Source organism: Nipponia nippon, unplaced genomic scaffold (assembly GCF_047370975.1).
Source record: "Nipponia nippon isolate SJK-2023a ecotype South Korea unplaced genomic scaffold, ASM4737097v1 scaffold_1, whole genome shotgun sequence".
NCBI classification, from domain to species: Eukaryota; Metazoa; Chordata; class Aves; order Pelecaniformes; family Threskiornithidae; genus Nipponia; species Nipponia nippon.
Genome location: NW_028262290.1, coordinates 102,575,196 through 102,603,039, shown reverse-complemented (window position 1 = coordinate 102,603,039; position 27,844 = coordinate 102,575,196).

Below are 27,844 nucleotides of genomic sequence, written 5' to 3'. Positions count from 1 at the left end.
TGAAAAATATTATGGTCTCAGTTGCTGGCTTGGAAACCTAAGAGAAATTTTTCTGCCTAAAGTGAAATAAGCTTTCTATGACTTATCTCAAAACATGGATGTTTGTAAAGGGAACTGATTCCACAAAGCCCTGGAAGAAGTCTCAATGCAATCAGTGGGGGGCAAATAATACGGTTCAATTCAACAGCGGCATAAGCGGTGAGTGCAAGTGAGCTGGAGAAGCATATGCCTCAAAGTGCATCAGCTTCCACTGAAGTCACATGCAATGAGCATGCAGAGGTTGTTTATAGCACGTGTATGAAAACCTGACCTGCAGCTGTAAAGGAAAAGACATAGCAAGTTCAGAGGGTATCAACAGAGGAAAAAAAAAGCCCCAAACAACATTATTTATTGATTGCTGGCTAACCAAATACCAATTTCAACAGGCATTGCCAAATTTGCTATTGTCACAGTATCTGGAGGTCTTTGTTTACACATTAGTACTCACACCTGTTTTCTAGCCTCTAGAGAACAGGTCATTTGGCACTATTGTTTTTGCCACTAGTAAATATTTCACAAAAAGGGGGTACTTATTTCTTGAGACAATATTCCAGAGTGCTTTACCTGATCTTGTAGTCGAGGCTGAATAGTTGTTCTTATCCCAATCCCCCCACTTTCTCTGAAAGCCCTTTCCTCAATCCATATGTTTCTTGTAGGTGTTCAGTGAATGATGACTTCATGTATAAATCAGTGTGCTGCTTCACATGGAAAACTCTATTTGCTGAGCTCATGACATTTTCTGCGTGTAGCAGCGGGAGCCAGCTGCCGTTGAGAACTGTATACAAAGGGCACATAAATTGCTGGGTGTCATGGAAAAATTTATGCACAGGCTACATGGTTTTCCATGCAAGTTTCTAAGTGTTTTGTATAGATGCAGGAAACAAACAAGTGTCTGTACAAGTCTCCACCTCAGTCATTGCTCATCTTGAAGCAGCAACAGGAATGAAGACCTGGGTTTTGTACAGCTCCCCAGTTTTACAGGATGGGTTAATAACATACTTGGGAAAAAAAAGTCCCTTTCTGCCTCTTGAGTTTTACATCTTTAATGTAATTTTCAAATTGTATTCTCTGAAAAATAACATAATCTCAAATTAAAATAATCTTCTTTAAAAAAAAAAGTGTCACACTGTGGGGAACGAGGCATTTCCACCATGACATTGTATAAACCAAGGCAGGGTACAAAATACAGCTGAAGCTCTATAAACCCCAGTAACTCTGCCTCCTCTGAGAACCCCTTCTGCAGATTTTCCTTATGTGTCCAGACATCACTTTCTTTTTTCATTGCAAACTTGCCATTTGTGCAACCTTTATTTTTGTACCCTTGCTAGTCATTGTAATAAATGGTCTTACTCTCTTTAGGCTTCACTCCTGCTTGTAACTTCTCACATAACTCCTTTCTCTTCAGGAGAAATACCAGAGTTCAGAATCAGCCAGGAAAAAATGGCCTTTTGATGAAACACGAGTAAACCAGATGCCTTATTTATGCTAGGTTCTTATGTACTAGTGTTTTGCTGTATGGATCCAAACATCCAGTGTGATTATGGGAAACCAGGGTGCCAACACTGCAGTAACTGCTGCAGCTCTGTGACAGACTCAGTCCTTCTGTCTGGAAAAGGCCTGATGGTGTGCTCTTGGGGTAGGCGAGTTCATATTATGAGGATGAGCTTTGCCCTAGTAAGTAATGCAGCTGTATCAACGTAGAGGGTTTAAAAAAAAGAAGTCATATGATTCTATCAAGTACAGTAATGGAAGCACAAAATACCAACTTAATTGGGAAGGTTTTATTATGAACCAGGATAGCCAAGTTACTTAGAAAAGCTAATAAAGTAAAAGTTATTTTTTCCCTCTCTCTCTGTGCGTGCATTCATGCATCTGTGTATATATTTACATAAAGAGTATCATATAAAAGTTAGCCTCACAGTATTTGTCAATACAGGATGTGAGTAAAGATAATTCTGTCACTTCAAAGGTTTCTTGAAATGATCAAGTCAAGATTAGAAAAACCACCATCAACTTTAACCTTCATCATGATTTGGTCTTGCTTTTGAAAGTACCTAATATTTTCTGGCCATCACCCCTATGTTATTTAAATGCTGGTAATCTTGTTCATGGCAATTTCAATAAGCCACAGCAGACATATAATGCTTCCTCTTTTAATAAGTGCAAAGTGAGTTATTGTCACAAAGCATATATATGAAAAAAGGATGTGAAAAGAGAATCCTGCCTAATCTCTGTAATAAGGGCTTGTGAGGGTGCTAACATGGTCACCTGAATTATGCATGTCTATTGTGTTCAAATATCATAAATCGATGCATGAATACCCTCCAAATCATTTTCAGTTCATGAACATTTATATACAGAGCTCTTGAGCACTGCAAAGACAATTAGTCATATTTGTATGCCGGAATTAATTGAGAGTGAGATGCGGGAGGCAGAAAGAGAGAACAAAGAATGCTTTTTGTCAGTTCTTCCAACTGACAGGGATAATTAGATATATGAAATTGAAATTCCTCAGCAGGGGGTTTCTGTTGACAATGAATTTTCTTTTGATTCCATTCTGTTATTCTTTTATGCTGTCATCTGTGGCAATTTGTTATTCAGCTTGAAGCTTAAAAAAGCAAAGCATTCCGCTTTTATGAGTAGATGATGTCAGTTTGTACACTGCTGGGAAATAGATATTAAATGTAATCTTTAAACTAAAAAAAAAAAAGAGAGAGGAAAATAAAATCAGTTAAAGAGACAGTGCTCTGTTTACACAGCACTCAGAGTAAAACTTTTGTGAGAGATAGAACTTGCTTTGATGTTTTTTAAAGTTGCTCAGGCTGCATTAATGTTTCAGTTGCAGTGCAAGACTGAGCTGTGCTGCGTGACGGAGTATGGACTCATTGCCGGGAATGCCCACTTAATACTCTTTTCAAAACACTGGACTTTCTCCTGGCAGACATCCCTGTAGTGTATTAACATTGTACTTTAGTCTGGATACAGACAGTATTTGTTCACATTCCCAAATCCAGCTCCTGACCAAAATGAAGTAAAAATAGGAAATATCCTTCCTCACCAGCACATGCAAACCTTCCTAGTGCTTCTGGTCCTAATTTGGCATTCACGGCCTGATTTTTGCACCGTAACTTCATCAGGTTTTTTAAAACTAGGGCAGATGCAAAACTGGCCCTTGGCTAAAAAAAAAAATAATAAAATCACTTTTTTCCTGCTTCAGGCAGCATCTTATCCTCTCACCTTCTTCAGAAAGGCTCATTCAGCGGGCATCATGAAAGCTTTAAAAAAAAGGTTAGCTAAAATAACTGTCTGCAAAATGTTGGTCTTTATGGTAAGAAATTTGCATGTTTACTTATTTTTTCCTCTGCGTGATTTTGACAGCATGTACCCATGTAAAAAACATACCAAATGTGCACACGCTCTACTATATAAGCCTATGCATACATATACTCCTAATAATCAGAAATGTGTATAAAATCTTAGTTTTTTTGGCAAGGGTTTTTACAAGCATTGCAAGGAACCTGGAGTATGAAAAACCCATAGTGTTCCACCTTCACCCTCCCCTTTTCACTGGAGCTGATCCATTGAGCTCTCCTGGCTTTCTTTTGCCTCTTTCCCTCCTCCAAAACCCCACGTTATTTGGCATTTGTTATTTTTCAGACTGCAATTTCTCCTTCAACAGGCATCTTGGTGACTGTGGCTTTATTATATTTTATTCTATTTTTTTGTTACTAAAGCAAAAAACCACACACAGTGTTATGATGTAGTATATATTCCAGTGAACCACTGTGAGTCTAACTATACCATACGGCATATCATTAAACATAGCAATATTTAACCCATATGTATTATCGCCTCTGCACCCTCAGAGCATTCTTTGCAGATGCAGTTTTATCTCGCACTTTATGGAAGAAGGCCCTGTTTAAGAAGCTGCGCAATCTTAGAAGTTACAATAGCTGAGAATATGGTTTGAAGGACTTCTCACACCAATGAGAGGCATGAGTGTCCCCACAGTGTCCCAGCAGTGACCTAGAAGGGGCACCCCATATAAAAATGTTAGGCTCTATTCAGTCTTACGCTCTCTCTATTGCGACTCATTAAGGATGCTGCTTGTGATGGCAGCTTCTGTAACCTGGCACATGTCCACTGGGAAATGCATTGATGCCATCAAATCACTTCATGAAGATAAATTTATTTGGTCACTACTGACCTTTGATGAATTTGGACTGGTGACTCAGACTTTAAAGACTCTGTACTTTTGCTGCCTTCCTACCATCCAAACACCAGTGCAAACACTGTATTTGCAAGTTTTTTAGCCTGTCCTTCATCTCAGCCTCAGTTATGTTGGGTTTATCACCTACCTGCAGACAGGTTTAAAAAAGATAAATAGAAGAGTCTACAATAGATATTATAGACAAGTTTGTGTTCAGTTCAGTAAGCCAGGTGGAAGCAATTGTCTACCACATATAGGACACCATGTACCTCAGCTTTGCTGGTCAGGTTCGTTCAGTAAGGACATATGTATTATGCAATCAACTGCAGAGGATTTGTCCCCCTTGCATGCCCCTGAGGCATGCCTCATGCTAGCCCAGGATCTTTTGGGATTCAGCAGGACTCTGTGAAGGTGGATTGCTGGAGCCAGGAAGCATACCTATGGAGCCTCTCAGGGGAACTAGGCAAAAAAAAAATTATCTTTCTTTCTAGGTGTGAGGCATAATATGCTCAGCCATGTTCTGGAAAATTCTGTGTCTTAATATTTATTCTTAGAAGGAGGAAGAAGTGTCTTTAGAATCTAAACAGTAAGCGAATGGCCTTTTTCAAGACTGTAACTCTGCGCAGAGGCATCTAATTGCTGCTTTCAACATCTACATCCTTTACTGGTCTAAGCACAAAACGAATTTTTATTTTTTTATTGAGTAAAAAATGTAAGTGTAGCACAAACTCAAGCCTCAAATGCACCTTCTAGCATTGACAGAAGACTTGCCTTCACAATGTGCATTTCTTAAAATCAAACATGTTGATTGGGGATGACCGAGATCCAGATGTGTTAATATTTGTTGGTGTTCAATGACCATCAAAGCATCAAACCCCCACTGTACTCTGAGAAGAAAACCAGCAGGTAAACATAAAACTTGATTATTTCATAATCATGATTTTTTCCCTTTTTTTTTTAAACCAACGAATAGTACAGCATGGAAATTTTAGAAGATTCTCAAGACTTAAAGAAACTAATACTACTGCCAAAGCAGTATATATAGTTTGTTCTGAAAAACATACACACATCACCTACTCTGAAAGGCTGGAGGTTTGTAAAACAGATCTTGTAGCTTTAGTGAAACTTGTTGATTTCAGAATTTTTTATGGTATGTAGCACCGTATTTTGTTTTCCAAAAATATCAGCACTTTGTAAGATAAAGATTTGGTAAAGATACTAAACAGGTTTGATTTCTTATTGCCTTTTAATTGCTTTCCCTCATCCATGCTAACTGAAGGGAGTCAAGTTAATGCAAAAGAATGGCCTAGATTTTAGTTATGAGCATGTTTTTCATTACAGATAGATAGCTATTTCTTTTACCTGTATATAATGTAGCTCACGCCACAGCTTGCTTGATAACTGTGATCAGTGCTTGGGATCACTGATTTAAAAAACCCTTTCTCCATCAGAGAAGATTCGGTTTATCAGGGCTGTGCTCTTTCATCTGTATTTTGCTTTGTAAAATGAACTACATGGGCAGAATAGATGTTCATATGATCTTTCTCAAGAGCAAATTAAATTACTATTGCATGGCTGCTCCACCACAAAAGAAGGGAAGTTATTATTTGAGGCCTTCCTTCTCACATCCAAATATCATTTTGTAAGTCAATTGGTAAAGTACGCAGCATTATATGATACTCTAGCTTATCACAAGGAAAGGGTCACACAGATTTCCCTTTTACATTTTCTGAAAGCTACATGTCTATGACTAAAATAAACCCCTGAAGCTTACTCTTACGGTTATTTTATAGAAGAAAAAGAACCATATGATAAGTTAAATGAGTGTCTCCCTTTTTTGCTGTTACTGTGGATGTGCTGAGATACCCTGCTCGCAGCTGCAAATACTGAATTACTTTAAGTTCTGGCAAGTGATTGCCTCTACGCCTTTTGCCAGATAAATAATCCCATCTCTTTTAGATCGCCAGCTTCATTCCTGAAGTGCTTTCCTCTCTCATTCTCATTCTTCTTGCAGCACGTGTTCCTCTGACTGGGGAGAGGAACAGTGCCTGGCTGGGCACTGGCAAGGGCACAAGAGCTGAGGCTCATCCCCTTCAGAGAGTTTCTTGCACTGCATTGGCCCAAAACCTCAGCAAGTGGTTTGGGGTGCAAAATCAAGGGGATTTGAACCTCTTCAGCTTTGCAGCAGGTGCTGTGGTGATTGTTTTGGTAAGGCTTAAGGGATGCTCTCTTCTGACCCACTGTTTGGCAACCTGAAGCTACGCACTGCAGTAAGGATGCCTGCATCATTACCAGTGCTCTTCATTTGGTGTTGCGACTCTACTTTGGAGTGAAGGATATTAATTACTTCAGCTTTTCTCAGCGTGTGCTGCATCCAACTTGCTTCCAGTGTGAGGTGATGCTGGGCCCTAAATGATTCACGTCTTCCTCACAGAGAAGCTGAGGAGACTTTGGAGGAATGAACACTTAGTGATGCTTTAGGATAGCACCAAAATGTGTTGACCATCTAGGGAGAATTACAGTGCTGCTGTACCTAGATGATGTGTTTGTGAGAGAAAAGATTTCATTTACCACTATATCAATCCCTTCAGCTTTCACTAAGAATACACTTATTGCAACTAATTCTGGGATTGTTTCACCTTAACATATGTGTTTCTATTTGTGAGTATTAAAAGAGGTAACGTTCATCTGAATTGTCTGTTTATTGCAACCATTTTCATAGTTTTCATTTTAGTCCCTACACTGGTAGATAAATACAGGCTAGCCCCCTTTCACCCCTACAATGTGTCTCTTTTCTCATTAAATTCTAACCACTCACACTTTCTCTATAAAATCTATCAGTCCTGATCAGGGCAATTCCTGCTTCTTCAGCATGACCTGTGAAACACACCAAACTCTCTTTTTTTAATACAGGGGGTGGGGGAAAAGGTGTGAGGGACTTATTTTCCTGCACCTCTACTTCATCTTGATGAGATTTGTGCCAGATGCTACATTTCATAAAGTAAACACCCAAGCACGTCTTCTCACTTCATAATTACGTGCATATATTCTCCACATAATAAAACTAGAATAAAATCACTCCTCACTCACAAGTAGTAAATCAAGCAAATGGTGAATTAAGTTTGTCTGATGAATGCTGCTCTTTATAAAATTAAGCTGTTTACAACACGCGGTTCATCTTCTTTTACACGTTTAATGATTTTATTGCTTAGTATTTGTTCTATTATTCCATTATTGTTCTGTTATTGTGCAAGGAAGAAAGAAGTTAGATTTCTGTGCTGTGGTTGTTAAAATCATTCTTCTTTCAATTTCTTTGAAATGTAGGACCTTTGCTGTTTCCCCCCCAGATTACAAGTACAAAATTCATGAAATGTCACTCTTATATGTCCATCATATTTTTTTTCTCTAACACAGATGTAAATGTTCTGATGTACTCCTTTGTGATCTCCGAAGAAAACATTGTGTTATGGAAAATAAGGTGTTTCGCACAAAACAGGAAGTTTTGCTTTGTTTTCAGTTTTAAACTTTTTTTCAATAGCATCAAAAGTATTTTCAGCTGAAGCATTTGCAGATAAGTACTTTGCTAGTTTTCCATTTCAAACTTTTCTCCTTTGAAACATGTGAATGACACCAAAGCAATTCAGTCAACTTCAGGAACACTTGCAAAATATTTGCCTGAAAGTAAGAATGGATTTAGCCCCCAAAAGACAATTTCAATTATACTTTTTCCACTTCTCCTTGGCCTGGAGCCATGCCCGGGTGGTGGCCTGTGCCCGTACTGGGGAGCGTGCGTGCAGCACCATATGCTTACTAGGACTGTCTGGAACCAGCAGACTGAAAGGAGACATTTCTACCTTGCGGGGTGATCAAAATTTCAGGTGGATGAGGAACCAGCACTGGAGTAAATCAGAGGAAAGAAAAGTAATTGATGGAGGCCAACAAAAAATGTGGTGACTCCTGCTTGTGGAAGGAGAAGAAACCTCTCCTGAGAGCTGAGATGAACGCACTGGTGGCTCTGAGATCCCCAAGGGGAAAAGTGAAGACCCAGCTGGACAGTGCATGGGCAGTGAGGTTGTCTGAACTTGGAAGCAGGCAGGATGGTAGCCCAGGCAAGACAGCAACCTCAGGGGTGCTCGGAGGTACCCCCACACCCCAAAAGCTGCTGCCACATGGGTGAACAAGAGGACCTGTGGGATGAGAGGATGACAGAACAGCAGTTGACACAGGTGTCACTTGCACCTTTGGGATCTCCCCTTGGAGCTATATGGGCAGCCCTCTCCCTACCACTCTTCCTTTTGCCCTTGTCTCCTCTACCTGTGAAGTCTGGCTACAGTGGGTTGACGGTGGCTTTGGAGATAAATGAAAGCAAGGCTGGGCCAGCTGGCAATTTTTTGCAGTTCAGTTTGTGGTCTCTGTGAATAACTTGCCCTTAAGCCTCTTTTTTCACTGTAACCAGTGGAATTATACATACAGCATTAAATGCAGTCCTCTGCAAAGGATGGGGCAGTACACAAGTTCCTAATCTTTTGAAGTTGTAGGTGGTACACTGTCATCCACACATTGTTGTATTTCACCCCATCAGAAAGGAGAGGCATGAAAAGTTAAGGAGAATCAGAACTGAAATCTATTGCAGAAATTCCCAAGTTTCTTCTGTGACCAAAACCTATTCTGCTTCCCACAAGAGCATAGCTTTTATATATTAGCAAGCAATTATGCTGCTTTTAAAAAAGCCTGGAAAGATTTTCAGAAACAGAAAATATGCAAGTTATTGTAGCCTACGGCTGGCATTAACTTGCACAATGATAATTTATATTTTATGCGGGTTTTATTTTTATACACCTGCTTTTCTTTGCAATTCATAAAATATTGATATCAAAGGAATTGCTCTGTCACAGAATTTATAATCCTAACTGAGAGGTTCACATCAGTGCCTTACAATCTTTTAATCTTTTCTGATATCAAAGGTAATTTCGGGGACGAGGGAAATATGTAAGTTGAAAAAAAAAAAGAATATAGTCGTATTTCCTAATTATCGTAAAGATATTATGTATTTATTTCTTAACTGTTTTTCTAGTCTGATCCATTACCTGTCAGTCATTCACACTGTGCTTTTTTTTTTTTTTTGGTCCCATTTTTATTAATGTTTGTAAAAAGAAAGTTTTAGGATGAGACAGCAGGCCAGCAAACCTGCCACAGCTGAATGACAGCCAAGAGACAGCAGTGTTTGGAGTTTTCCTTGCTTTGGTTCTTTGCTTGTGCTCTCTGAGGTTTCAAAAGCCCATAAGGAGCCCTCAGTCAGGCAAACTGCTGCTTCCCCCAGTGTCCCTGCCAGAGGCTGGTGCTCGCTGCAGTCTCTGCCCCTCTGGGCTGGGAAGCATGTTTGATTTTTCTGTGGTGTGACCCCACATTCAATTTGGAGCTCCCATTAGGGAAGCCAGGTACACCAGATCCCTTTGCAGCTCTCCTCACACCCCCGATGGTAGTCAGCATTGTGTACGAGGGGTGTGGAGGGAGATGGGGGTCTCTGCAGCAAGCTGTGGGTCAAGAGTCAAGCATCCCGCATGCAAAAAAGCCCCAGGTGCAGTGAGGGTACCTCTGAATCACTTAATTGCAGTAAGGCAACAACGCTTCTTGTGTGTTTACACAGCAGGGTTTATGCAACATCTGAGCACTGGTTTCATGCACCCCTTGGCAGGCCAGCTCACTAAGACCAGCGACCGACCCCTGGGTCCCTGCTCCACTGGGACTGCCGGCAAGCGGTGGGGTCTGTACGGCGGGGCAGGGTCGGGGGGAAAAGTGTGCTCCCAGCCACAGGTCCAGGGTTATCTTGCAGGGCAGGTGACGGCAGATGTTAATTTTCAGATGACCTCCCATGGCTGTATCGCCTCCAAGCCCCTGCTCCCCAAGCCAGCAGCGCTATGCTTTCAATTCCCTCATGTGTGACCCAGCAGCCTGTATCATCTTACAGGGAGTGAATAGGAGAGTGAAGGGCAGGCTGTGTGGTCACTGTTTTCAATATCCCTCCCGCTAGCCATTACATCATCCAGCTACTCTCTAAGAGGATTTTCAGCAGGCTTGGCTTCGTTATTAAAATAGTAATTAATTTTTTCCTCTTCACAAAACCCGAGGACCTTCAAATGGAGGCCTCAGGAGCGAGGGCAGCTTCCTTTTGAAAGTGGCCTTTCTAGAAGCCATAATCGGCTCTCCAACTTTACAGTACACATGTTCCCCAGTAAATGTGATTAAAGAGCCACACAAAAAACCCCTTGCAGAAAATTAATTCAGTTTCCAGAATAAAAAGTTTGATAAAGTTGTGCAATGCTCCAATGACAACACATAATAGAAGTGCAGAGTTTTATCCTCTTGAAGGATAAATGAGCGGCCAGAAAGGTCTGGTAGTTCCCAGAGTAAAAACATCTGCTACAGCTAATTCACTTTAGCTTTTGATTGTAAAATTCATTAGCCATATCAGGCAGCTGTAGTTTCAAACATGTTGCTAGGAAGTACAGTTTTACAGGCTGGGATGCCGTTTGTTCTCCCCAGCAGTGGCGAGGTAGCATGAGTGCCCGGTGAAACGCAACCTCCTGCAACCCAAAAATAAGGGCTCGAGTGGCGGGGGAGGGAGGGAGGGAGGGAGGGAGGGAGAGAGGGTGGTCAGGAAGCGTAGGGCTGAACGCAAAGAGGTGCCAGGCGCCATCAAGGCCACGCTGGCTGGTGCTCCCTGTTGCCAGATCAGCACCAGCTGAAGGCTCCAGCCTTCCTGCAGGCTTGGGAAGGAACTGGCTTTGTGGATTAGAAAGTAAACAACGTGCCCACGCATAGTATGGCAGTGCATTTCACTACTCTCTTCTACAGTGCTTTTTTTACAGATTGTATTAAGCATACAGTATGAAGTATATTTTATGGAAAAGTGTTTCCACATGTTGTTTAGATAAAGAGATGAACCCCAAGTGGATTTAAAAATACACACATGCACATATATATGTATATAAGTCTGTGTATTTTTGAATTTTAAAATGCATATTTATTCCTATTCCTATTCCTATTCCTATTCCTATTCCTATTCCTATTCCTATTCATTTATATTATTTATATTATTATAAATATTTTATATTATTATATATTATATTATTGTATTACATTATATATATTATATTATTATTTTATATATATAATATATTTTATTATATTATTTATTTGTTATTAGATATATATGTATCTAATGTAAGCCAGGAAAAAACAAGAAAAAACTCTTCCCAATTAATCCTGATAGAAGATTATTTTAATCTGATATCTGAATCTGGAAATAAAGTTACAATAGCAAGTATGGCACTCCAGGCTTCTGACCAGCATCCTGTCAGCCTTTTTGGTGCACACTGATCATAGTCCTCCTAACTCATACCTCTTGTTACTTGGGTTCAGTTTAAAAAAGCAGCTAATATGAAGTGGGAGTCAGGGACAGAGAAATTGTGCCTATATGTCAATCAAACAATGATTACTCTATACTGGATGAACTTTTCAGTTCCTAGAGGGACGTAAAAAATGATTTTTTAAGATTGTTATGCCCCATAAGACTAGTGATGGCCAACAAGTGTTGATTTTTGCAGGCCAGAAAGATTGCCTAAACGCCTGTCAAGCCACCTCTGAGGGTAGTTAGTGCTGCAAAAATATTGTCCCTCAAGAAAGAGTGACAAACTGACACCTGTGTACCCATTTCTCCCTTTTCATAGCTCACAAGGAATTATGCAGGACTGGCACCTTAGGGACATGAGGGTGCAGGGACAGTCAGCTTGGTGATAATAAACTCACTTTGATTAAAGCTGATTCCAGCACAACAATTTTTGTGTTGTTAACTGGGAAGGATAGAAGTTGACACTTTTCTCCATTGCTACATGAATATAGGGGAATAGGGGAACTGTTCTAAATAATCTGATAAATTCACTCAGTTTTCCTTCTCACAGTCATGATATTTTCTCGTTATTGGGAATGTTCAAAGCTTCACTGATAACAAAAGCCCAGTGAGGACCAATCTTCCCCGTGGCAAGATGCTGGTACTGGTGTAAATACACCATCCTTTGGAATTTTTCTACCCATTTCAGCTTTCACCTGACTCATAACTGATGTGCACTGTGCACACTGTTTACCATCTTTGCTCCTTTATTTAGAGGAAAACACCAGAAAGCTGCTTCACTCAACCTGTGTGTAGAGTGTATGCCTTTCTTGAAGAAGGGAGGATGATAGGTCTAACACCAATGATTAGGGTCTAACACCAATGATTAGGGTCTTGATCAACAGTCATATTGATCAGCCTTTCTGGCTGGGTATGAACCTCCTTTTCCAGTACACTCTTACTTGAAAAATGATTCAGGAAAAAGCCTATATGTTCTGACCTTTTTTCCCTTTTATTTATTTATTTTTCAGCTCTGAAGACTCCCTTGAGCTCTGATTAACTTCAGAGGCATACTCATAGCAAACACATGCTATGGATGATCTCTGCTGAATAATGTATGTCTGGAATGGGCAAGGTAATTTTGACATATAAGCAGAGATGTTCAGCTTCATACAGAATCTATGGACATGTGTTGCTATTAAAAGCGTTGTAACATTGTCAGTTCTGCAAATTATCCACACAAATCAAGGATACAGTTTTATAGGCATGACCCCCATTTTTCAGTTAGCTTCTGTTACTGCACTTGTATTTTGTGGTGGTGTTTTTTTGACTGAGCATTGACTCATATTTGCTTGCATTTCTTCTCTTTCCTATCTAGGGTACTTACTGTGGGCACAGTTGGTGTCCAGGTCCTCGCTGCATTGCCCTCTGTCATGGTTTAACCCCAGTCAGCAATCAAGCACTACACAGCTGCTCACTCACCAACACCCCCCCGCCCCAGTGGGGTGGGGGAGAGAATCAGAAGGGCAAAAGTAAGAAAACTCATGGGTTGAGGTAAGAACAGTATAATGATTGAAATATTATAATAATAATAACAACGATAATAATAATAACAGTAACAAATAGTAATGAAAAGGAAAACAACAAAAAGAGAGAGAGAAAAAAAACCCAGGAAAAACAAGTGATGCTACTGCTCACCACACGCCGACCGATGCCCAGCCCGTCTCCAAACAGTTATTGCTGCCCCCTGGCCAAACTCCCCCCAGTTTATATACTGAGCATGATGTCATATGGTATGGAATAGCCCTTTGGCCGGTTTGGGTCAGCTGTCCTGGCTGTGCCCCCTCCCAGCTTCTTGTGCACCTCCTCACTGGCAGAGCACGGGAAGCTGAAAAGTCCTTGACTTAGTGTAAACACTGCTTAGCAACAACTAAAACATCAGTGTGTTATTGCATTATTCTCATGCTAAATCTAAAACACAGCACTATACCAGCTACTAGGAAGAAAATTAACTCTATTCCAGCCAAAACCAGGACATCATCCCTTATGTCCTTCTCAGAACTAAGCTGCTGTGTCACTCTGGGTACTCCTGGTGCTGTCCCTAGCTGTGGAGAGAGGGGAATTTGATGGCAGAGGTTGGTTTTCTCCTGCAGGCCTCTCCTTTTGTTTTACATATACTGTTCTGGACACCATTCACAATCCATTCACTTACCTTTAATTGAGCATCCATCTAGGTCTGCACTTCATTCTGTGACTGAAGCTTTTATTCCCTTTTAATTCCTGTTAATGTCTCAGGTGCCATTCACTGGGTGCTGCATCAAAATAAATAAATAATTTATAAAATAAATAATTAATAAAACAAACACTTGGTCACACTTCCAAAAACACCGCTTTCTTACATGGACTATTCTCAACTTTGCTGGCAGCCACTTAATTTTGCTTCTGACACTAAAAATGGCTACACAGTACCTGAGGTGTCAGGTGAAAATTAAATAAGACTCCTTTGTCTCACACACACAGAATTCTGTGCCTCTCTCCTTATAAGGGGATAAAGAAAGAAATATGTAAACCCCCTTGCTATTTTGAAGACTGAAGCTGATTTTAATCCACAGTTTTCCTGAGCTGAAAAAGCACACAGTGTCTACTGCAGAAAAGCAGAAGCTGCATTTTCCTGGATGGTGGGGCCCAACATGCTGTATTTATACCATGATGTCCGACAGCTCCTGTGCTGCAATGCTGTACAAACTCAACTCCCCTCCTCAATGCAAAATAAGATGGAAAGAGGGTGGATTTGGACTGAGCAAGCTTCACTGTATATACTTCTCTACCATTTCACACTAGTGCAAATCATCACTTTCTGCTCATATTCTACATAGGCAGGATGGATATGTATTTTTATTTTTAAGTCATAAACAGTGCTAAACAATCAAGTTACATACCCATGCAGTCTATGCTGTGGAACAAAGACTCTGCCGGGAGACCCTGCTAACCTTCCTGCTGCATATACTTAAGCTGCAGCCTAACTCCATGATGGGAAGCAATGGAGCCATGTATCACCCCCCATGAAACTTAGTTCCCTTGCAAAGGAAACCCAAAGACACAAGGGAAAGGGTTGAGTGTTTTGGAGCATTCCAACAGACTCGTGATGAGTACGATCATGGGCCAGGACTACAGGAGTCCCCATAAGGCACACTTCTCTCACAGAGCAGTCTCAGAGTGGATTCCCACTGCGAACTACCATCAATCAGCACAGTTCCTCTAAAATAAAAATGGTTATACTAATAAAATTGGACTTTTTTCACCCCTATAAATATTCACGCCTTTCCATTTTTTGTGCTAGCTGTATTTGATTCCAAATACAAAAGTATTCTCTCTGTAGCACTGATTTTCAATTGTTTTTAGAACAATTGCAGGCTGTCAGCTAAGGATCTTAGCAATAAAATGCAAAAGGAAATATTTAGTTGCTTTTGTGGACATAGTGACACAAAAGTTTGGGCATCTATTTACTCTACTGTTTTTACAATCTGTAGAAGACATGGCAAATGCTTGATGCCACAGATGCACCCCTTATAGTGGACAAGTCTAAAACTTTAATACTACCTCTTTCTTCCTGTTATATTGTACCTACATTTGATTTCTGTAATATTACAGAAAAACTTCAAAGATGTCTAGATGACAGAAAACTGCTACCTCAAAACCTGTTTTATTCATATGATTGGTAATGTGTGTTCAAATGAACTGAACTTCATTATGTCTCTCATAAACTACAGGATGAATTAAAACTGAGCCAGGGAAGCACATTTATAGCTAATCTACATTGACATTGCTTCACTGCTATCAGTGAAGCCATAGTAATTAATACCTACTGAGTATCTGCCCTAAGGTTTACAAAATGTCTTTTTTTGTTGTTAAATTTGAAGAAAATAATTAAACATGCAGGATTATTTTACTTATCATCTTCTACTAAAATATTGGCTCTAAACAAGGACATTGGTGGCTTTCACACAAATACAGGCTTCTTTAAATTTTCTTTCTCTACTCCTTCCATCCTCTGGAAGAACCACATCTAGTCCTCAAAGGCAAAGAAAGCAGAGCAACGCATGTATATAGATAGATCAGTGTGACATACTGTTTTATTATAGTCTGTGTTCTCAAATCTGTCCTGTGCATCACCCAAGCCACTGGTGACTCTTCACAATCAGGTGGCATGGGTGTTCACAAAAGTTTCATAGTTGCATGGGAATCACAGCATGAAAATGAGCAGATGTTGCGAGGCACTTCTTACAACTTATTATTCATATTGCAGCAGTTCCAAGAGACCATGTTCTGACGGTGCTGGATGTAGTACATCCAGTCACTAAATACTTCCCTAGAGTGCAACGGAAGACTAGTAAGTGTCCATGTAAAATGAAGTCTGCTCTAATCAGCACACCTTGAATGTGTTTATGTATTCTGGACCACATCTCTACCTTTGGAAGTCTCAGTAAGACAGACACTAACTCTCATCCTATTTTCTGTGAATCGTTCTTTTAAAAAGTAACATCGGGAAGTGCTCTTGTGACCAGCCTACCAAAGCTGTTTTTTCCCCCAGGCAAGTGGCAGCCTCTTCCTGCCTACTGCTGCAGTTTTGGTGGCCAGGGTGGAGGACTGCACTTCACTTATTCCTACAGAATTATATCAGCTTTGAATCCTGATCCTATGTCTCTGGAAATCCACTGGATGCCCAAGTAAGAAGAGGTTCTTCTAGGAATGGCACCAGAAGAAAAGCAAATAAATGAGCCTGATCCTTTCTCAAGGTTGTGAATTTAAAAGACTGACAGAAACACTTTCTCTTAATTTGCCAACTGAGCAAGTTTGGAAAAGGTTCTTTTCAGCACAAAGTTTATCCACTTTACAGAAAATAAAAAAAAAGCTTTAAATAAGCTTCAGGATGTTAACTGGAATTCCTTTATTTTGCTCTGGTTTTCCCGCTTTCTCTTTTACAGGAAACAAATACTTCAAATGGGACCAGGTTGTGCTCTCAAAACTGATGGTCAGCGTAATAAAAGTTGAGCAGTGAGATGGTGCTCATGATAGAAAGAGTTTATTGCCAAATTTATTTAATCTGCTAGGTCCCTTAAAATAATGCATATGCCTGCTCACTGCAATTAACTGCATGCTATCATTGAAGACAATTCTTTTTTTTCCCTTGATGATTTGAGAAAATATACATGAAGATGATTATGACAAAGATGTCAAACAGAACAATAACCTGCACAGAGCAAAACTAGACTTGCAGTGCAAGAGGATTACAAAATACATACCTTTCTAATGCTTATGATATTTTTGTCTCACGATACTCACGTGCTAGGAATGAAGAGCAAAATAAGACTGTGATATTTATAACTGAAAAGCAGTGGAAACCGTGACTTCTAACAGGTATCTGCATTAATTTTGATTATTTATTTGAAATTAGAAGCCCAAATTTGAATGATTTATCAGGATACAAATAAAATTTTCAATTTCAGATTTATGTAGGTTTAACAGTAAGAAGATTGTAGCTGCAAGGATTTTACAACTAAATTGCAGAGAAATGAAAGAATTTAACAAGATTAAACAACAGCTTTAGTTAGAAATAACCCTTTTTGGGCTCTCAGGAGAGTTGAGGGGTGATATCATCAATGACCCGCTACACAAGTCTCTGCAACGTAAATGCTTACAGGCTCTTACTGTTTCCTTGGAAAGCATATTGCATCATGCCTATGACAAAAACCTTCTTGCTAAGTAAAAACAACCCCACCTCTGAAAATACATTATTTTTCATTATATATATATATATATATATATATATGAAAATAGCATTACACATGAGCATAACAGTTAAAAGTGTATCTCAAGATTTTTCCCTTCAGTATCTAACTGACAATAGTAATTTTCTTTTTTTTAAACTTTTTCCATAGGGTACCACCACATTATGGCCAAAACCCCATAGCTTAATTTTACTTGCTGAGAGCAAAGAGAAAATCTTCCCCAGCCTGACTGTTTTTTGTCCCTGGTGATTTTAAAGAGTGCACTTTTTCTTCTTAAATACGATATAAAGTCTGTATTATTTACTGTGGAAGTTTCCACTATTGAAATAATGATTTCTAATATAATTGAGTGAGAACATTCTGTTTCCTAGCAGACAGAGGTCCTGTGCAACCTTGCACATTTAAACAAAATGATTACCAGCAATCACCTACTTGAAATTCCTCCAAGGGTTTTTGTGTAGAGCATATGAATACACGGGAACAAAGACAAAATACACATTTTGTTCTATTTTAGTAGTTCTACTTAGATTTGAACTGGGAAGCTGCAGAACCGGGAACGATCATTTTGTTCCATTTTTCTGAGTTTAACTAAATAAGTTAATTGCCCTAAGATGGAGATCTTGGGATTTACTTGCATGAACTGTGGCAACACAGTACGTGAGTTGCACACAGAAGTAACTACAGAATCGGTTGTGAGACACATGGACAAAATCAAACAACAGTTGGGAATAATTACACAGGAATATCTATGCATTTTAAAACTCTCTTTTTATCTGGGAGACTAATACATGCCCAGGTGGCTAGAATGGGCCCAATCCAAATACTCCGGGACTTCAAAAGTGTTGCCTGGGTAGGGACTGCAGAACTTGCTGCCGTGCATCTCAGTGATCAGAAATGAAATGAAGAACGATGGCACTGATAGAGTATGCTGAAAGTGGGGGTGCAATCCTTTCAGAAGCTCCATCTCTAGTGCTCAAATTGGAAGGAGGAAGGACAGTTTAAGAAAGCTTTCAAAAGCATATGTGCCAGCTGGAAGTCAAACCTTGAGGAATAAGAGCACTCTGTCTTTAGTTAATATTCCTGTATCATTCCTTTGCTTCCACCATGTATTTCCATCAGCAACACATTTAAGCAGAGATTTAGTTTTGATTAATGTTGCTGGGATCTAAGCATGTGCTTAAGCCTTAAACACATGTTAAATCGAGTTAAATTCTCCCTTAGCTACAGGGCTGCTGAATCCTGGCCTTTTGGCATATCCTCTCCCAACAGCTGATAGCACCTCTGTTCCCGGCTATTTTAGCCTAAGATAAAAAATTATGGAGCTGAAAGTTTTACCTATGTTGAACATTTTGAAGCATGCTATTAGCATTTGATTTTTGTTTCTTTTCTTTTTTTTTTTTTTTAATTTACTGGTGATGATACATTTTATTTGTCTGGGAAAAGTACTCCTAGTTGCATTATATTCTTTATCCCTGCATGTGCTTATCCCTTTGCTTCTCCCACAAGTAGCTAGTATTCAGCCTGTCACAGGTACATGAGGCTAATAGTTCAATCACCAGGGAGAAGGAGGGGAGGAAGATGAAAGGGCAGGAAATGGCTGTCATGGCCCCAAAGGAAATATTTGTAGGAAAAGGAGCACAACAGCAAATAAAGTGCTAATTAATGTCCAATTCCAGCACTGATATACGGACCACAGCAGTAGGCAAAACCCAGCCTTCTGTTCCACTGGCTGCTCAAGAGCTTTTGTGTTGTAGCTCTATGCAAGCATGCATCTGCAAGTTTTGAATTTATAAAATTTTTCAATCCTCTCCTCAATACATGTTTTGTGTTTAACTGAGTTTTCGTTTTCATTGTTTTTGTGGATTTCTTTTTTCAATTAATTTGACTGAGGCTAGTTTGTCTGTGCTGATGCTGACTTGTTCGGTACATCCTGAATTTATAGTAGAAAACACTCTAACTGGAAACATTCTGGGAGGTGTGGTGGGACAAGGGCATATCTGATAAACTGAATTACAAAAAAAAAGAGAATGAGTTAGGAGATTAAACTCTCCCAGGCCTAATGGGGCTTTCATGGGAAACACTGGACCTCACTCTCAAATTTGGGGATCTGAAAAATACAGTGGCACTTATGGTACTAATTTACTGGCTTTGTCCAGCAGAAGGTACTGAGAGTGAACCTTCTATTGGGGAACATAATAGCAAAAGCAGCACTGTTTTAATGAAACACAGCCATCGGTACGAGGAAATGACTAAATCTGTTGTTAAAAGAACAAAAATGAAAGTTGAAACTCACAAAGGAATGTCATGATGATCAATTATTTCTGGTGTTTAGTATCTGAGAATCACATCTTAAGGTAAAATGTTATTTGCTGATGACTGAATGCCAGAAATAATAATCTGACATTAAGCTTTTGTGAATCTGACCAAATGAAAGCCTAAAAAGGGAATTTATAGGGCAGAATGCATTTGTTTCAATAATGCACAGCTTTTAGAATATAAATGACTGAAATATTACTCATTACCCTGTAATCATAAAGGGAACACAATAGTTATTAAATAAAAAAAAAAATCCCTCATTGAAATATAGTTAAAGATACTGAGAGTAGACAGAAAACTTCAGAGCCAGAGTGGAAAGACTATTTTTGCTTTACAATGTTGCCCATGGGATCTTTGTATGGACACAGAGTGGGACATTACTTATAGCACAGCACATATTATAACTGTTATGTCCAAAGAGGTTGGAATATCAGCTGACCCCATGGGCTTATGACAGGGGGACAAGGGAGAGGTTCTCCATGTGAGGTGCTTTCTGTAGAGGAGACACCTTCACAGTTACAAATCACGACAACAGTCGAGATGCAGCTATGGAAATAATTTTAATTCCACAAGCTTTTGGAGGCTTTATGTGTCCCTGATCCACACTATCAGACTGGTCTGAGATTAAATTCTTTGACGTGAGCCAGAAACTGTGCATTGTTCTGGCATGCCATGCCAGCAATCCTACAAGCAGCGACCACGTCTCTCCCTTCAATTGCTGGCCTTGCCAAGTGCAGTGTTGGCATGGCTGGAGGTCCCTGCTCTCATTGGGACAATCCCTCTGCTCCCAGCCCTGCACTTGTGGTCAGCCACAGTCCTGCTGGAAGGTGCCTGCCTGGGACCTGACTATGAACTGTGGCTCTTGCATGTGTTGTATTAGCATAGAACGGAGCAGCTGCAGGATGCGGCTGCTTGAGTCTTAATGAGGTCCCGAGATGAGGCTTTGCCATGCTGTTTCTGTCTCAAGAAAGTGTCTGCAGTGGAATGGTAACAACAACCTTGCCCCAGTTTTTGCTGTGCATGATGAAGATGGGAAGTTTTAAATATAGATTTCCTATAGTTACATATTTATACTGATATTATGTTCATGTAGCAACATATGTTTATAATTTTACTCTCAGTCACTAGTTGAAGCTGGTCTTGTAGATCTGGCTTTTCACAGTCTTACATATTAAGTCATGATTTGTTCCTGTGTGTAGGTGTGTGTGAAGCAGTGGCCAAGCAAGAATGTTATCTGATATTTTTAACCCTTTCTTGCTCACATGTGAAGGACTGTAGAACTTCCGATTCCCTTGGGACCACTTGTGTTACCTGCTGTAAAGCACTACCTATCCAAAAATTGTGTTATCAGATTCTGGCCTTTAACTAATGTTTATCAGGTTGCTTTCTGTAAACACCTTCCAAGTTCCCACAGCTTTGGAAAAATAAAATCTTTCTTTATTCTCTTACGAGTTCACTAAGTCAATATTCACTTCCTTCAAGTAAGTGAGGCTTACATGGATGTAACTGGTGAGAGAAATTGGACCTTTGTCTTTGTAGCAACATAAAAAAATGTAAACTTGAGTGCATAGCCTTCTCCACTCCCCCCTCCACAGAAAAAGGTACTATCTATAAGGTCAGGAGTATAATCAAGAACATTTGATCCTTTCCCTTCTCTGAAAAGACTAGTTACTTTCTTTTCTTTTTGTTATTTTAATCTTGCAGATTAAAAAAGAGAAGATAAAAAAGGTCTGCTGAGCACTCCAGTAAAGTAGATTACGATTTTTCACCTTTCAAGAACAATTGCAATTCTGGTGAGGGAACCTTTTGAAATTGTCTCCATTTGAGTTATTGCTTTGACACTGGGAGGGGCTTTTCAAAGGATGAATACAGAGGTTCAATAAACTTCATTTCCCAATGTCAAATGTATTGATGAAATCAAAGTGAAAAGCATGTGAGAGATGAAATTTCTTTCCCAGGCTATGGATGTGCCTCTGACTGTTATGATGGTTCCTCCTTGGGCAGGAATTCCCACAAGCTGGGTAAATATATGCATGCTCAGCTTAGCCAGGCTGATAAATACACTACTTATGTGTATGATCCTGTATCACATAAGGCATTGGCAAAGTATTTGGACAAAGACATCACTAGACAAGATAGCTGTGATGGAGAAGAGTGTGCTTTCTTTTAGAAGAGCAAGCAAAGTTTACAGGCTTCAAAGGATTTAGAACAATTATGAAACAAAGATCATTTGTTTCTGCAAGTGGAATATGCTCAATTGTACATGAAGTTTGTTACTGGAACAGACTCAGAATGAGTAGAATGATACACGCATATTCGATGCAACGTACCATTGAAACTGGTCTTTTTCCAGAGACTGACTGGACTTTGGCAAGTCACATTTCTTCAGTGACTTACAGGCCAAATGGTGTTCAGGACAGGCATAGGAAACAAGAGACTTCCTGTTTTCCCAGTGAGCTTTAAATCGTTTCTTTGCTTGTGCTGAATTCACTTTTACTTTGGAAATTTTTACACAGGAGCTGAGATCTGTCTATTTTCACAAGAATTTTGACAAGGCTGAGCTTGATTAGTCCCCGTGATAAACACTGAAGCATTTGGCAGAGAAAGATGGCAATGTGATAGTTTAGAATGATTCAGCCAAATAAAATATTTCACACAGAAACAGTTTTTCTGCCTTTAAAAATATAAAATCAAAATGCAAAATGCCTTCCTATTTAAGAAACAATTTTTTTATTTTTCACATGTATGACTGATTTTTTGCATCACCTATCCTATTATTAAATTATTTCTACTTACTGAATTATTATGATGTTTAATCTTAACATTATTATTGATCATAGCACTCAGAGGCTTCCATTAGGTTCAGGGTACCATGTGGCTTAATGGCTCAGCAAGCTTTTAGGCTCCCAGTATCGGACCTTTTTACAACAATGACAATAAAAGGTAATTTGAAGAACAGGGGCTACAAAAGCCTTTTCAAGTACTGAGAGAAAGCAAGAGACACTGAATCTGAAGATTTAGTCCAAGGTTGCTTTATATTTATTTTTAAATGATGTCTGACTCAGCTTTCTTGTAACACCACCAAAAATTATATTATAGTAAGGGGTAGATACCTGCCCTAAGACTGGAATAACATTGGTCTAGCATGTGGAAACACCAAAAAACCCAGAAAGAGACAGTATCTCCTCCCCAAAGAGTTTACAGATGGTTGTGGAAACAGAGGCACACAGAGAGAGAGAAAAGACTGGCAGATACAAAGCAGAGCCAGGGCTGAATCCAAGTCCTTTAGTCCCAGGCCCTACCCATTTTGCCCCTGATATCTCTCCTTGCTGCACAAGGAGAGAGCACGATAGGAGCAGTCATTAGTGTGAGATGTAATCAAACAGGTCATTTTGGGAGGGTGAGATTATGCTGCTTCTTTTAGTATGGAAGCACCATGTAAATGATTACATCTTACATGGCAAAAAGATAGGAGATAGTGTCATACAATGGAATATTTCTGATGCTTTAAACAAACAAAACCTTTTACACCTACATTTTTCTCCTTTATCACCTTTATAAAGGTGTAAATTACCCATTGATATTCATGCTATTGTCAGAATATAAATTCACCACAGAAAGGAATGTTTTTATACAGCTACACTTCTTTGAGATGTAGCTTCATCAGCATAATTGGATGGCATTTTTATGTGCTGTATCTGAACTGTACTGTGTCATGTAGTCTTTTGAAGGAACAGAGACTCATATACTTGATTTTATTTCCTGGGGGTAATGTTTTTGAAAATATATGTGAATCTCAACACATGCATCCTGACTGGAGGTGAAGGCATTTATCTGGGATCTAAACCAATGCGGACTTTCTGTGTGATCATGCCCCAGCACCTACCTACAGCCTGCCCCAGCAGAGTGCCTAAGCCAGGGTTTGATTCCAGCAGAGCAGGCTGTCCCCTTGGACCAATGCTAAGCTGCTGGCTTTCTGCGTGAGTAGTGGTGTGGCTCCTGTTGCCTCAGGAGAAACTTGTGCACTTGTTCTCTTAATACCTCTCTTAGGTGAGGAAGTATTATCAATAATGTCACAAAAGGGAAAATAAGGCACAGGATACGCACTCTTAATTCCATGGCAATCTAAACACTTGCAATTCTCTTAAATAATGTCAATATTAACTAAATAACTCAGTTTGTGGTTGGGACCCCACGGTATCAGGAAATGTATATAAACAGACTTGTGTGGATCTGCACTGTTTAATAGTTCCCGGGCCAGCATTTCTCAAGTACTGCCTAATCCTTCACATGCCTTATATGTCTGTGAATAGTAGTAAAATTCTCTTCTTCCCCAACAGATGTACATCTTCTATAAGACACAAAAACTTTTTTAGATACTATTAAAATTATCGTACAGGCTTTTTAAATGTTTGAGAGTAGCTCAGATATCACAGCTGGTACAAATAGATGAAGCCTCACTGACTTTATACCTACCAGAAAGCTGGTCCAGTGCTTAAGTCCATTTTTCCATTAAGTTCAACCACAAGCACCTGTTTCCTCTTCCATTGAATGCTCTATCTCCTTAATCGTTCATGAAGGCAACAGTGTGGTGCAGGGTAAATAATTTAAATAACCAATATGAAATATATGTTCAGTTACTTGAACATGGGTGAAAACTGGAGTTTGTCCTTTACAAATTAGAATGGTGTATACCATGAGTTATCTACATTTAAAATTTTGTTTCCTGTGGTAGTAAACTAATAAATTGGGAAGCACTCAGATAAGATGTTTTTCACATTACACAAAACTTTAGAATATCGTGGCATTTATTGCACTTTTTAACTCTGCAGAAAAAGTGGCATTATAAAGGAGCATTATTATATCTGCAAAGTTGAGCATTGCGAAGTTAAAAGTGCTAAAAAAATGCGTACTATTTTATTTCAACCCCCTTACATGAAGTAGTCCTTAATTACCTAAATGAACATCACGTTGCCATAGGTTCCCCACCTCACTCAGAGCAGTGAACAGTCCTGAATGAGTCAAGTTGGGTGGCAGAGGGGACACTAACAGCTAGAGCCCTGCACCACTTGTAGAAGTTGGAAGGTTTGCATGCATTAGATGGTTTTCAGATGTGACTGTCAGCGCACCTAAGGTTAGAAATCCAGTCTTTTATTTATGGTGGTGAGGAAGGGAACTGAAGGGAGGAAGTATATGAGTGCTGCTCGGAGATTTAGACTTTTTCCTGCCTCTTTGGCAGAGTTTCTAAGGTCTCAAGCCACTTCCATGGTCACTAAGAATAAGTTTTTCATGTACGACTTGTGAGGTTTGGGATACTGGGGAGGATCATACTGTGCCATACATAGAAATGCCGAGTTGCACACCCACAGCTGAAATTAGTGGGACTGCTAGCCCATGAAGGGCTAAATATATGCTTTTAAAATGCAGCATCACATAAAGCTAAGTCTTATCTTGTTTGAACTAAACACTGAAAATTAGTGGCTATTTTTTTATCTCGGTTCTGTTAACACTTTTCTAGTACATTATCTTGGTAATACCCTCAGAGCCAGCTGACGCAATTGCCTATGCAGTTTTGACCTTTGAGTACAGGCAGGTGGGTTGTGCAAGGAGCTTTGCTGGAAGGGCTGGGGCACCCCCAGGGCCCTGCAGTGCTCGCTGGTGTGCCCTCCGAAGTGCCATACTGCTGGCAATGGCCGTGTGAGGGTAAGGAAGATGACGAACAACTTGCCAAGGACAGACACGTGGATCCTTCACCAGAACTTTCTTGCAGTGCTTGCTAATCCATCTGTTGTTACATGAAAGATCCACCACAACTTATAACTACTACAGTTTATAGTACATCTTAATCACTGTCTAATGAAACTGTATGGCATTCCAGAGGAAAAGAAGTAATACACAACAAATAGATTTGTAGATGAAGAGGTGGGGGCCTAAGAAAATAGCTCATCCAAAACAGGAAACCCTCCTGAATAGCAACTAGGAACTGGAAAAGGTTCAGGAAAGAACTGTGTCTCTTCATGAGAGAAAATAAAGCTACTAAATGGAAGTAAAATGAGCAGAAAATGGCTTTTTAGTAAGGCAAAGGCACAGACTGGTTTAACAGAAAAAATTGTGTGGGAAAAGCAAAAAAGTCATGTAACAAAGCAAATAAATGTTTACTTTTTGCACACTTACTGCACTATTGTGTGTTTAGGTAAATGAAACATTTGAACAATATCAATCTCATTGGAGAAATTCCTAAGCTACATATGAAACATTTTAGACTGGTAAGTCAGATGCACAGTTTTTGGAGACCAAGGACCCAGAACTGAGAAGACAGCCAGAAGATCCTGACTTGAACTTCAGTAAATACACTAGAATTTGCAAAGATGAAGAGCATAACCTAGAGCAGGTTTGAAGTTTTGGATAGGAAACAACACAGGCAGACTGAGGTCAGCAAACCATAGGAGCAAACACAAAGAAACTTTCAGAAAGTTTCTAACTAAAGAACTACATAGTGTAGATGCTAGCCAGGGCTTCAGGAGTGCCCTATCTTTGGATACATCATTTGTTATATGTGTAAGTGACAAAACCATTCAGCAAATATTTTTAGAAGAAAAAACATTGCTAAAAAGAAACAAGACATATACACCTGCATGCTGAAGAAGAAAAGTCACAGAAACCCTTCAAGGACAGGATGCAATGACTGAAATATTATCTTGAACAAAAAAGAGAATATAACTTTTGGCGTGTTAGTGGCAGCCAAAGTTGAAGCAAAAGGTTTGAAAAGAAACCCTAGCCATGGTTAATACCATCAAGTAAAATTCAAAACACGCTGAGGAAATAATTTCCACTGTGGATAAATGCTAAGAAGGTATAAATGATATTATTTTTTTTTTTTAATATAGAACTTGGAATTTCAGGGACAGTTTATGGATTAAAGCATGTCAGAGAATAAGTGTCAATGAGAGAGTTTATACTGCAGGAGAGCAGAATGATTAATCAAGATATGAAGTAAAATGTAGATAAAGAAAAACAAACAAAAAAAAAAGGAAATATATAAGGAGGAAAAATAAAAGTTGTATTTTCAACCATAAGATACATGTCATAAATAAAATGTTATTAAGGAAGAAACAGGACAAAAAGAAGTGAGAACAAAGGCTGGAGTGAGATTTTGTTCCTGTAAATATGTTCAAGAAATACTTCAGAGCTGTGTTCCTGTGGAAAACAGTTAAGTAAAGATTCCCATTGACATGACCAAATTACAACATCACTGAAACATTTCATCTGCTGAAGAGTTAATAAATAGTCGGAACTAGAGCTTGTACAAACAATGATGCTAAAACAAGAGGCACTGTAAGTTGTTATTCATATTACAATAAAGAAAAGCAGAAAACCTGTGATAGAGGATCCTACAGCTTGAAGCCTTTATAACAAAAGTCAGTAGATAATGGCAAAACAGGGACAGCTCATTAAGTTGTTCCTCTTGCCTACAAAATGGGCATTCAGCAAAGGCAGACCTGTAGGAGAAATAAGATATGATTGTAGTTTCCCTAAAAATGGGAGAAAGAGAGATGAGTGTTGCTCTCCCCTGTCCAAAACTACCAGTGATGGAGAAGCTGGTGTTTCAGGCAGTGCTATTGGCAAAGACTGAGAAAAGCAACACAAGACTAAATTCCATGAGGCCCTTTGGAGACTTACAAGACAATACAGATGATTTCAGAAGTTACTGTTATCCTTTCCTTTATAAGCTCTTTCTCCTTATTTTAATTAACATACCTGTTGTTACCCTTAGCCCAGAGCTTTCCTTAATCACCACCCAAGACAGTGATAAGATGTTAATATTTACCCTCTTTCATTGGGTTAACTATTGCACATACATCTTTGGACCTATAATCAGAAGGACTATTTGTCTCCTGTGTTTTACAAGAAAGCCACTGTAGATTCTCACTCACTGCTTAGAAACTTCCTTTTAATTTCCTGCTAATGCTTTTTTCCACAGTCACTTTAGTTGGTATGGTTTTATGTCGACAATGTCTTTTTGTGTACATTGCTCTTCCCCCTACCTCCAATCTTTCCCTTTGTGTGGTTTGTAAATATACTTTGATTTATTCATTTATG